Source organism: Alexandromys fortis, unplaced genomic scaffold (assembly GCF_014885135.2).
Source record: "Alexandromys fortis isolate MF-2015 unplaced genomic scaffold, M_Fortis_MF-2015_v1.1 scaffold_8_9099976_23576923, whole genome shotgun sequence".
NCBI lineage: Eukaryota > Metazoa > Chordata > Mammalia > Rodentia > Cricetidae > Alexandromys > Alexandromys fortis.
The window spans coordinates 2,686,502-2,700,020 of record NW_026067899.1 but is presented as its reverse complement, the minus strand read 5'-3'; positions in this window follow the sequence as shown (position 1 = coordinate 2,700,020).

Sequence of the window (13,519 nt, the reverse complement as noted above, 5' to 3'; positions counted from 1 at the left end):
GCCATCTAGCCAAGAGGAAGGCTGCACTTACACGAACCGTCTTTTGGACACTTCAATAGTACAGCAAGTTAGAAAGAAATGAAAGGGGCTGGGGAGGTGACTCAGAAGGAGAACACTTCCCTGAGAACATGAGGCCTGAGTTTGATCCCCAGCTCTGAGGGGAGAAAGTTAGGTGTTTTAACAAATAACAGAATGCGTAGTATTTAAGATTACTCAGACATTTTAAAAATCTATTTAACTTTGTTTTATGTGCATTGATGTGAAGGTATCAGATCCTCTGGAACTGGAGTTACAGACAATTGTGAGCTGCCATGTAGGTGCTGAGGATTGAACCTGAGTCCTTTGGAAGAACAGCTGGTGCTCTTAACCATCGAGTCATCTCTCCAGGGCAGGACCATAGAGCCAACCCTGTTAGTGCAAGTGTGGGTGAGTCAACCCCGAAGTTGTAAGCATGGGAGAGTTGTCCCCATTTCCCGTCTGGGGGACCAAGATGCAAAGGATATGATTTGGCTCGCCCCGTTATCCACACATCATTATCTACTATGATCTGCTGGAGCATGTGAAGGGAGCTGACCTGCAGACCCCAAACTGCAAGATCTCCACATACAGGACAACAACAAGGTCTCCAAGAGGCTCCCTAGCAAGAGCTCAGCTTCAACCGGGTAGTAGAAACCAGAGGCCTCGAACCAGATCAATGCAGTGAACACTTCCAAATGGACAAAGGGGTTTACTGTGTGACTCACTCTATCATACTGCAGCTTCCAAGACAAGATTTTTTTTTTTAAAGTTTTTCCCTTAGCAGGGCAGTGGTAGCGCACGCCTTTAATCCCAGCACTCGGGAGGCAGAGGCAGGCGGATCTCTGGGAGTTCGAGGCCAGCCTGGTCTACAAGAGCTAGTTCCGGGACAGGCACCAAAGCTACAGAGAAACCCTGTTTNTATTTTTTCTCTTAAATTGTATTTTCTTTGGGGGGTGTGCAGGGAAGGAGCGCAGATGCGAAGGGATGGGGGGAATAAATGGGATCAAGATACATGATGTAAAAGACACATAGAATAAATAAATAAATAAATCATAAAAGCTTCAATGCATGAAATATGCAATTGAAAAAAAAAAGAATAACTCAGCTGGGCAGTGGTGTTGCACACCTTTAATCCCAGCACTTGGGAGGCCAAGGCAGGTGATCTCTGTGTGTTTGAGGCCAGCCTGGTCTATAGCGCAGGATCCAGGACTGCCTGCAAAGCTACACAAAGAAACCCTGTCTCACAACAATGAGGACACTAAGAGAGAATTACATAGATCTAATCTACATGGGAAGTAGAAAAAAAGACAAGATCTCCTGAGTAAATTGGGATCATGGGGACCTTGGGGGAGGGTTGAAGGTGGGAGGGGAGAGGCAGGGAAGGGAGCAGAGAAAAATGTAGAGCTCAATAAAAATCAAAAAAGAAAAAAAGAAAGAAACCCTGTCTCAAAAAAAAAATTTACTCAGACATTACTTGTTGTGGTAGTTAGCTTTGTCAACTTGACACAATTTAGAAACACCTGGGAAGAGTCTCAATGAGGGTTTATCTCCAAGGAGTTTGCCTGTGGGCGTGTCTGCGAGGGATTGTCTTAACTAAGTTCATAGATGTGGGATACAGCCTACTGTAGTCAGGACCATTCCCTAGGCAGGAGTTCCTGAACTGTGTAAGAGTTGGCGAAACTGAGCTAAAGGCAAGCAAGCCAGCACGTCTGCATCCATCTCTGGCTGCCCTTTGTCTTTAGAAAATGAAACTCTGAACAAGGGCGCTATAACCTTAGCGCCTGTGTTGGCTTTGACCATTATGTTTAGAACAAGTGCTTTAAATTCTGACGCGTGAATTAAAATCGCATCACCACCGCGTGAATTAAAATCGCATCACCACCGATCCCTGCTGTTGTCACCAACTACATATTCTGTTCTTTTTTTTTTCTTTTTGCCAGTTTTTAACTTTGGAAATACACAACGGTTTAAGTAGGTGGGTTAAAGCAACGTGGAGACAGCTTGGCTATCGGGCCTCAGATGCTATATAATGATGCTCTTAGCCATTTGGTAAGTAGAAGCTTACAGAATATATACAGTTAGCTTTTTTTGGCTTAATGAGATTCTCCCATCTCCCAACGAACTCTTAGAACACTAATATGGCAATATTATCATCAATCCTTCAGATGAAACAACTATGAGCTTTTCTAAAATATGTTTTATAATCATAGGGTGTCTTCCAACCAGCTTAGAGGTTTTAAAGACTCCAACTTTAAAGTGGAGTCCTGACCCCCACTTCCCTACGTGGCCCCAGGCAGGTCTATGAAAACAAGACAAAACCTCAGGGCAGACTCAGTGTTGCCTTCAAAGCCCCGGCCTCAATTCCCCTTCTGCCTGCCTGGAAGGATAGGTGAGAGTGTATACAGACACGGCGTTTAGTTCTGTCTCCACGCCAAGACGAGGAATCCTGGGGTAGCTAAAAAGCATGAACTTCGGAATCAATGTGACTGGATCTTAACTCAGACTTGGCTATTTGCTTGCTGTGGGGTCCTGAGTAAGTAAGTCGGTTACTCTCTCTCTCTGTGTAAAGTGAGTTTAATATAATTCCCACTTGGAGTAGCAATGTCCTGATGGTTAGAGATGACATGAGCTGTCGGAGGAGGTAGAAAGGCGCCTCAGTCATCCAGTGACGGGAAGCCACAGTCGCTGCTGCAGCTGTCGGTGCAGACAGGAAGGCTTCTGGACGTGGGGTCAGAATTCAGCGCTGCTTCTGGTTCTGCTACGCATCAATTCCTGTGATCGAGTCAAGTCACAATCTCTCTCCTCCCCCACCTAAAAGATGAGACTACAGGGCTGGAGAAATGGCTCAGAGGTTAAGAGCACTGCCTGCTCTTCCAGAGGTCCTGAGTTCAATTCCCAGCAACCACATGGTGGCTCACAACCATCTGTAATGAGATCTGGTGCCCTCTTCTGGCCTGCAGGTGTACATTCAGGCAGAACACTGCACACATAATAAATAATAAAAAGAAAACATTAAAAAAAAAAGAGAGAGAGAGAGATGAGACTACAGATAATTTCCGTAGGATCGAACAAGAAGTTTGACCCTGCTCTGCATCATAAACGGCATGTCATTTGCCAGTACATCTAACAAGGTTAAGATATTGTTGGTATGTTTGCTAAATCATAACAATCATCACATAATAAATACTAACAATCATCAGCAAAGAGCCCGTATCAGCTGCTTTTCTGTTGCTGTGATATTAAGTACCCTGACCTGGCCAAAAGGAAGTTCGAGAAGAGTTTACTTCGGCTTGCAGGCGCAGATGGGATACAGTCCATCGTGGCAGGGAAGGCATGGCAGCAGGAGCAAGTGCCAGGCTGGCCATGGGGAAGCAGACTGATTACATTTCATTCACACACAAGAACCAGGAAAAGACCAGGAAGAAGAACCTTGCTACAAAACCTCCAAGCCTGCCCCCCAGGGACACACATACTCTAGCAAGGCTCCACTTCCTGATACTAGCTGGGGACCAAGTATTCAAACACAGGAGCTGATGGGGGAATGCCATATTCAAGCCACAACAGTAACGTAGATTCTAAACCAGAGATCAGAATCTGATGCTTACAGATGCACCTGTTCAGCCTTCCCTCCATTACATCTCCAAGATACATTTATTTGATCTGTGTTCTTTTAGCCCACAAACCATTGGCTCTTTATTTTTTTTAAATCTTTATTTATTGCATATACAGTGTTCTGCTTGCATGTATACTTACAGGCCAGAAGAGGGCACCAGATCTCATTACAGATGGTTGTGAGCCACCATGTGGTTGCTGGGAATTGAACTCAGGACCTCTGGAAGAGCAGCCAGTGCTCTTAACCTCTGAGCCATCTCTCCAGCCCTCACCACTGGCTCTTTAAAACCAGTTGTGAACTTCATATGAGGATTTTGATTTTTGAACTCTTTTTTGAGAAACCAAATTTGACCATACTGGGCGGTAGGCAGATTATTTAGGAAGGGATTGAAATGTCCAGATTCCTGTGTCCCACACTGCTGCCATGTCTCTCAAACTCTGCCCAACCCATTCTGACTATGAAGGAATGAATTTGTGATGTTGGTGTCATCAGCAAATATAGCCTAACTAACAATGCATCAACATTTGCAAATGTATTCTAGTCTCACTAGAGCAGGCTCAATGTTTTATTATTGACAACATCACTCTCACCCAGTTCTATTTCAATACACTTTTTAAAAATTTTTATTACATATTTATTTATTCGTTTACTTATTTATTTATTTTGGGAGGGAGGTGAGGGGCACACAGGTATCACAGTCCATAAGTGGATGTCAAAGCCGGGCAGTGGTGGCACACTCCTTTAGTCTCAACACTCAGGAGGCAGAGGCAGGAGGATCTCCGTGAGTTTGAGGCCAGCATAGACTACAAGAACTAGTTCCAGGCTAGCTAGGGCTGTTACACAGAGAAACCCTATCTCAAAAAAAAAAAAAAAATCAAAACCAACAACAACAAAGCCATAAGAGGACATTAGAAGGCAACTTGTGGGAGTTGGTCTCCATCACATGGGTCCCAGAGATCACTTGGGTGGCTAGGCTTGGCAGTAAGCACCTTGATGCGTTGAGCCATCTTGCTGGCTCACAACACAGTTCTTAAGAAATGTCCCGAGTCATAGTTATCCAACTGAGAATTTTGCATAACCCTAGATGTACCCTCATCGTATGTCCTCCAAGGGAAAGTCGCTTGCTAACGGCATTGTGGAAGGGAAGAATTTATCTTAACAGGACCCTGAAAAGCCCCTTGATGCACCGTGTGGCCTTTTGCTAAGAGACCTTCAGCATAAGCCTTTTAACATCGAGGTACACATTGTACTGTAACAGCATGATTACATTGTCCCATGTTACAGAACAGGAGTCAAGGAAAAATAAACAGCCTAAGATGGCAGAATAAGCTTTTCTCCGTCACTGAAAACCATATGGCGACTGTCAACTTCTTCCACGGCCTGAATTTGGTGCAGCTTGTGGATTTTCAACTCTTCACAATATCAAGGGAGAAAAATCAAAAGGGCCCATCAGGCAAGTAAGCTAAGTATCAGGAGCCGGACATTAAGAGTCCCTTCTGCACTGATCACTGGGCTCTGCCTGTATCTTTCATCTTCAAAGGACCCACAGGTAATAATGTGGGCAACACTCCCTCAAATTAGGCAGAGTTGCTGGAAAGACTTGGTGCAGGAGACAGTTGAAAGAGGCAGATCTGGGAAGGAAGCATTAAAATAGACTCTTTCATCTGCAAAAAGCCAGGCAGGCTACTTTGAATAATAAAGGTTTTAGGTAAAAGCCTACAAGGTAAGAAGAACAATGGGACATCAAGACAGGCGACGTACAATTAGAGCCTTTAATCCCGGCACTTGGGAGGCAGAGTTGGTAGATTTCCCTGAGTGCCAAGGTCAATCAGGGCTATACACTGAGACCATATCTCAAAAAAAAAAAAAAAAGAAAAAGAAAAAGAAAAGAAAACTAAGGAGAAAATGTTCATTATCTTGGTTTAGTAATCATTTTTTATGTTAACGGCAAAATATGATATGTTGAACTTTATCAAAATTTAGAAGTATTGTTTTGTGATTGATACTGTTAGGAGTATGAAAACTTGGGAAATATCTGTAAGTCACATGCCTGGTAAAGATTCATATCCAAAACATACAAATAACTTATAAAAACTTAACAATATAGAACTAAACAACCTAATTTAAGTATAGGAAAAGATCTGAACAGACACTTCAAAGGCAAGATACAGGATGGTATATAACCCCTGAAAGGATGCTTAGCTGCATGAATTGTCAAGGAGATGGAAATTAAAGCCACAATTACATACTATTATATGTCCAATAGAATAGTCAACCCCTCAAAAGGAGCCGAGGATGTAGTTTAGTGGTACAGTGGTTGCTTATGCTCAAAGCCCTTGGTTTGGTCCTCGGCAACAGCAATAATCACACACACACACACACACACACACACACACACGCACACAGATGACAAATGTTGCTGAGGATGCAGGCTGTCAGGGATGCTCATTTATTGCAAGTGCACTTGTAAATCAGTGCAGCTATTTCATCCAGTATCTTCCTTCCTTCTTTTCTTTTTTGAAGATACTTTCTTTAGTATCCCTAGATGGCCTGGAACTTGCCACGTAAGCCAGGCTGATCTCAAACTCAGTGATCTGCTTGCCTCAGTCTCTACTCTATAATGCTGGGATTAAAGGCATGTGCTGCCACACCTGGTTCAAGAGAAGCCAGCTAATTTTTTGGTTTAATATGTGTGAATATTTCGCTTTCATGTAATCCCGCGCACCATGTGCACGCCTCGTGGCTGAGGTCTGAAGAGGGTGTTGGATCCTCTGGAACTGGAGTAACCGATGGCTGTGAGCTATCACATGGTGCTGGAAGTTGAACTTGGGTTCTCGGCAAGAACAAGTGCTCTTCACTGCTGAACCATCTGTCCAGCCACAGGAACAACCACTTTAAAAGATAGCTTGTGTCTGGAGAGATGGCTCAGCAGTTAAGAGCACCGGCAGCTCTTCTAGAGGACCCAGGGTTTGATTCCCAGCACCCACATGGCAGCTCCCAGTCATCTGTAACTCTAGATTCAGGAAATAGGACACTCTCTTCTGGCTTCCATGGCAGGCACCAGGCAAGCAAGTGATAGTCAGACATATATGTATTCAAAACACCCATATATATAAAAGACAGCTTGCAGTTATTTATAAAGCCAAATATAAACTTAGCCATATGCGATCCAACAGATTTATCCTTTATTTTTACTCAACTTAACAAAAAAGCATGTCCACACTAAAACATATGCATTATTTCTATGGCAGCTTCATGGACAATTAAACAAAGCAAACTAGAAACTATGTATCTCCCAATAGATGAATAGCAAAACTAAATAAACACATCCACAAGGCGAAATGTCTTTCAGTGTCTAGCATGCAACAGAGTTCACAACATACAATCTTTTGCTTGACTGTGTGTACATTTCCTTTTTGAGCATGGTCTCATATAGCTCAGAATAGCCACAAACTTGCCGAGTAGCTGAGGCTGACCTTGAACTCCTGATCCTCCTGGCTCTACCTCTCAAGTGCTGAGTTCACAGGCGTGTGCCTCTGTGCCCAGCTTTTCTTTCTCTCTCCCTCTTTCTTTTTAGAAAATCATTTATATTTTAATGAACTAATTTTAACACAGGGTCTATTTACATATTAATTAGCTAATTTTAAGATAGGGTCGCATAGCCCAGGATGACCTCAAATTCACCAGACAGTCAAACCTGACCTTAAACTCATTTCTCGTGCCTCCTTCATCCCGCAAGTGCTATAATTAAAGGCATGAACATCTGGCTTTATACATGAATCTTAGGTGAATCTTTCTAAATGAAAGAAACCAGACCTAAAAGGCTATGTGTTGTGTGGTTCTAGCCTGGAAAAGGCAAACTCACGAAATTATAAGGCTAGAAGAAAGACTTGTGGTTCCCGGAGTTAAAAGGTAGAGTGATTAGCCAGAGAACACAGGTACAAATTGAGCAACAAAACCTTTCATGTTCCATTCCACCAGCAAAGAATAACATATACATGGGGTCATGATGATATAAATAAATGACAAATAATAAATGACAGACACGGAGCAAATTTCCCTACAGAAGAATTAAATAATTTTTGCACATAATTTCCCTTCCCCCAACACATTTGCAACTAACTCCTTAAGCGTGTCCAGACATGGTGGCTTGCTTCCTTGGGAAAGGGTAAACGTAGCTTGTTATTAATCAGACAGGCAAGCATAGGGAATAGTTTAGTAACCGGGGACTCCCCTTGACTTGGGAGATACACACAGCTCCCAAAGTGGTTTTGGTGCAAGTGTAGTAAGACAAACTGCCCTCTTCGTGAATTTTTAGAAAGAATCCCCTATTTACCATCTTTGAAATAGATAATTGAGCTTGCATATAATTGAAATTAGATGCATCATGGGAAAGGGGCACGTCAATCAAAACAGAGAAGCACCTGGCACTATAGCCCTTGGCAACGAATTCATCCTTTTCTCGAGCCCTATAAAGAGAATCGTCAAACAACCAGAGCCGTTGGGCACTGTCACTCGTGTGGCTGCGGTCACTTTCGGCAGCGTATTTCTTCCTGATCTTCACCACGGCTTTGCTTTTGAATAAAGTTTCATTGCTGGTCTGTAACCTGCGTGTGCCGTTATTTCAATCCTTGCATAGGAAACGAAGAACCTGCAAGCTCCTGGCCCGGAGTCTGACTACTTACAGGCAGACAGCATTAAGTGGGCAGGTTATCATGGCCAACCGTAAGCCATGTTCACAGCACAAAATTCTGATATGACAGTGAGGATGGACTTCTCTATTGTTGTTCTGCACAACCCACAACCCCAGTCTAATCATGAGAAAAAGAGCAGACATGCCCGAATGGAATATATTCTTTAAAATATCTGAGCAAGGCTTTTTGAAACTGTCATAGCTGTGAAAAAATGGGAAAGCTTTGAGGCACAGTCACAAGTCAGAGAAGACAAAAGGAGATATGAGAAATAACTGTGAAGTAGGCTCATGCATTGAATCAATGAAGCAGGGGGAAATGTGGAAAAATCTGTAGACTTCAGCTCATGATGCAAATGTGGGCTTCCTGGTTTTGACAAATGCACCATGGTGATGTAAGATATTGTCAACTGGAAAACAGAGTGAAGAGCACATGGGAACTGCACGCATTGTCTATGACTTTTCTGTGACTCTAAGAACAGTGGAGGTGGTGGCTTATACCTTCAGTCCCTGCATGTGGGAGACAGAGGGGGCCGGATCTCTGTGAGTTCAAGGCCAGCCTGGTCTACAGAGTGAGTTCCCAGGTAGCCAGGACTATAGAGAGGAAAGCTAAAGAAGCCTCTAAAGAAAAAAAAAATAAACAAACAAAACAAAGAGTTCCATTTCAAAAATAAATAAACAAGCCAAGTATGGTGGCACACTCCTATAACTTTGGGAGGCTGAGGCAGAATTGCACGTTCAAGGCCAGCCATGAACTACGTAGTGACTTCCAAATCAGCTTGAGCTCTACACTGAGACATTGCCTTATTAAATAAATAACTTTGACAATAAGTTGTTATTAGTATTAAAGGAACACAAGTGTTGTGGACGATCAGTTGAATATGTGTTACATTTGTTTATGCTGTGGAATATTTATTTAAAGATGCAAAGATGTGTTACATTCTTTTATTTTGCATTCATTTAACTCTGTGAAGGTGTGCTACTTTGCCTGTCTAAGCCTGATTGTTTTACTAAAGACATGAATGGCCAATGGTTAGGCAGGAGAAAGGCTAGATGGGGCTGGCAGGCATAGGGAATAAATAGGAGCAAAAGAGGAGAGGGAGAAGTGAGAGAAAGGAGACAGAGAGGAGGACATCAGGGGTCAGTCACCCAGCTACATAGCGATTGCGGAATAAGAACCAAAGAAAGGTATACAGAAAGGTAAAAGCCCAGAGGCAAAAGACAGATGGGACAATTTAAGTTAAGAAAAGCTGGCTAGAAACAAGCCAAGCTGAGGCCAGGCATTTTTAAGAAAGACTAAGCCTCCGTGTATTTATTTGGGAGGTGGGTGGCAGGCCCCCCAAAAGCTAAGAGAAAAGAGTAGAAAACAACTAACTATACACAAGAATATCAGTACAACTTGAGTCTGTAACCATTCAATTCCCACAGTTTCTGTCCCAGCATTAAAGCAGCACAGGTTTTTTTAGGCATTGCATTAGTAGGAAGTTCCCAAACGTGCGGACCGGAAACCCATCATGGAAGTGGACATAGTAGCGCTAGGGCTTATATCTTTATCGAGTTCCTATTCCCACCCGGGGTGAAACGCCAACACTCTACTGCTTCCTATTGACATTACACTCGCACAAACCCGCATCCCTTCAAAGCCGCTGACCGAGAAGCTGTTCTATGCCAAACCTCTGTCACAATTTAACACACAGCTAAACACGCAGGCACACATCAGCCACAGCTGCTGTGCTAATATGCAAATGACAAACACTGTGTTCCTCTTCGGTTCGCCCGTTCTCCGAAAGCAATCCATTTATCGGCTCAGCCCAGCTCTCACTCTTGTGTTTTATGGGGCAGAACTCCTCCTAAAAGGCCGCTTCATGTGTTCCTATTAAGTGGAGTTACGCATTGCCTACAGGTCGTCGGTTCTCCTGAAGTCTGGGCAGATATGGCGGGGCTTCTCTGGCACACAGCGTGACTGTTTTGCTAAGCAGCAAGGCAGGCTGCGGTAGGCAGGGGTCGCCGAGTGGAACCGATCTGTTCCGGAAGGGTTGCCATCCACACACTGAGAGTCAGACCTTCCCAGATTATGGCCTGGAAGATAAACTGCACTTATCGACGCAATGAAAAGGGGCCCTTCCATCATGAGAACTCAGAATTCACAAAGCCCAGATCAGCCACGCTAATGCTGCTTCCTCGGAAGCAAATTGCTTCTGGTTTGACTGTTTTAGTCTGTAGACGTTTCTGTCTGCAGGACCTCGCTTTTTTGCTGCCTGCGATGTTTCAAAATGCCAGCTTGCCTGCAGCGGTTTCTGACTCAGACTGTGACTGGCCTGGACAATAATTTCCCATGCATTCTCCTCCAGCGTGTTGTATTAGCTTTGGCAGTGTCCTTGGGATTCTATTCTTTGCTTTCCCTTTGAGCATTTTCCCCAACTAAGTGAAGAAGGCAAACTGGTACCAGGAACAGCAGCAATGGTCGTATTTTTAAAATGCTCAGATCTGTACCTTGCCTGCTGTCAATTGGTACTGAAAGACAGAATACATATTTTGATGAGGTAGAAACAGTGGTCGCAGTAACTGAGTTGGGGGCAGGGTTGCGAAGCTATTCATTCAGTTCATGCATTTAATTCAAGTCAATAATATTTTTAATTTACTGACCTGGGGAAATACGGGATAGAGCCATGGGTTTGCACACGCTAGGCCAACATGAACCGACAAACGCTAACGCGATGTTCGCGCCATACACTAGAGACCAAAAGTAAAAGGACATATCATATACTGCACTCCCTCCCGCTCTGCCACTGAGCTACACCCCTAGGCCCCTCAGAAACGTGAGTGCTTGTGATCTGAATTCAGGTCCTCTTGTTTGTGCAGCAAACACTTTCACCCACCGAGCCATCTCTCAACTCCTAATCTAAAGCTTTGGCAATGTATCAGTACCATGAAGAAAATGATAACTATCCAGCAAGATAAGATCATTCTCATCAAATCCGGTTATTATATTTATTTTCTTGTAGTAAATATGTATTTACTGAATTAGCTGCCAGGCCTCCTGGTAAGTACTGGCGACATGGAGCCAACTCCTCTGTACTCCCTGCTCTTGAGAAGCCGCATGCCTGGAGCCTTCATTTATTCATTACATACTTGTTTAACCTTCCAAGGATGTGCTAATTGTCTTATTAACAGCAAAGGGAGAAATGATACTTTATTTTCAAATTTTAAATAAAATTTGTTAGTAAAAAGAAAATTCTATAATGTTGAACATTATAGAATAGAATATAAAAACAGCAAAGACTTGGGAAGCAAAGGCAGGTGGATCTCTGTGAGTTCGAGACCGGCATGGACTACAGAATGAGTTCTAGGACAGTCAGGGCTACACAGAGAAACCCTATCTTGAAAAGCAAAGGAGAAAACAAAACAAAATTTCTATTCCTACTTAGAGATCACTATTATAGTTCTTATCATCCAGATGGTTCTAGGTAGAGGAATGCACTAATATACATCTTATATTTAAGAAAATTATTTTATATGCTACAGACTCAGACTGTCTTCTAGCCAGTTTTTTCCCTCAGTAACTAACTTCTTTTTTATAAAAATAAATATTTCCCTTCTAATTCCAGTATTCTAATGACCATATTCAAATTCATCCAATGGAACCAAAAACGTCCTTTACAAACCAGGAACACTGGAATATCTCGGCTACTCAGAAGGCTGAGGCAGGAGAGTCACCAGGATTTAAAACTAGTCAGGAAAACACAGCAAGATTCCAGCTCAAAACAAAACAAAATAAACCATTTCCTTCACAGCTAATTGGTGAATTCCTTTTAAAAAAAATTTGTTTTGTGTGTATATCTGTGTGTGTGTGTGTGTTCACACAGCAAAGAGGGTGCCAGATACCTTGGAGCCAAAGTCATACCATTGTGAACAGTCTGATGTGGGTGCTGGGATTTGAACTCCCATCCTCGTGATGTAGCAGCAAGCACTTTAATCCCTAAGCCACCTCTCCATTCGATAGGAATTTTTTTTTCAGACTGGCTTTGTATTAGTGTTCTGGATCAGTGACAAAACACCTAAGGTAATTAACTTATAGAAAGAAAGATTTATTTGACTTGTGGTTTCAGTTTATAACTGTTGGCTCCATTATATTGGGGTCTGTGGCAAAGTCGTGCATCACAGTAGGAAGCAAAGGTGTTTGTCTCAGGGCAGCCATGAAGCAAAAAGGGAAAGGAATGGGCAGGGTCTTACTAATTTAAGGACTGGCTCCAGCTTACTTCCACCAGGTCCCACCTCTTAAAGGTTCCAGTGCCTCTACCGGCTAGTGACCAAGGCTTTTAGCACTTAAGTCTTTGGGGTGACATTCCGGATCCAAACGGTAACAAGATCCCCATTCAAGCTCTTCCTTGTATTTTCTAATTATGTCTATGGTATCTCTTTCAAGGCAGCGTTCTTTTTTTACGATTCTGATTCCACATGGAGAGCTGGCCAGTCGTGTGCAAGCAAGGTCCATGGGCTGTATTTCCTTGCTTTCTCGGGATGCCATTCCTCTAGCCTTTAAACTGGGCGATCTAACTGAAGGCGTGTCTAGGTAACTATTAAAAAAACATTTGGGACTAGAACACGTCACCCTTAATAGCAGTTCACATTTGCCAAACACCAAAGACAGTTGACACCTGGATGGCACACCCTTACCGAGAGTCGAACTGACTGACTACAGTATCTGGGGGTGGGAAGAACAGGGTCAGGAGGAGCTGTGAAAAGGGCGAAAGGAACAAACGTGAGAAATGTGTGAATCAAGCTTAGCTACTTAGACGCGGTGTAGTGAGGTATCAAAAGGCAAGAGGCAAAATGCCAAGGAAATGCAACCTTGTTTCCCCGCTCTGGACTATGTTCTATCAGGAAGAGGAGAAGAACAACAGCAAAATTTGGGACATCTGTTATTTCGGGGAACATTGCTCTTTATAAAAGTGAATTGAAAGGACCTGATGTTCCAATCCCAGAAAGCCACTGCGAACTCTTATTAAACAAGACCTAGATTAAACCAAGTGCCCAGCGTGCTTTTCTGACTCTGGCCACCAGGAGGCGCTGCAAGCAAGGCCCTTTTCTTCCGGGACCGTAGACTCGCGCCTAGATGAGTCTTGTCTACTCCGGAGCCCCGTAGCCAGGCGTCGCGCTCGGAGCCGTAGTTCCGCTTTCTCGTGCGCCGCGCCACC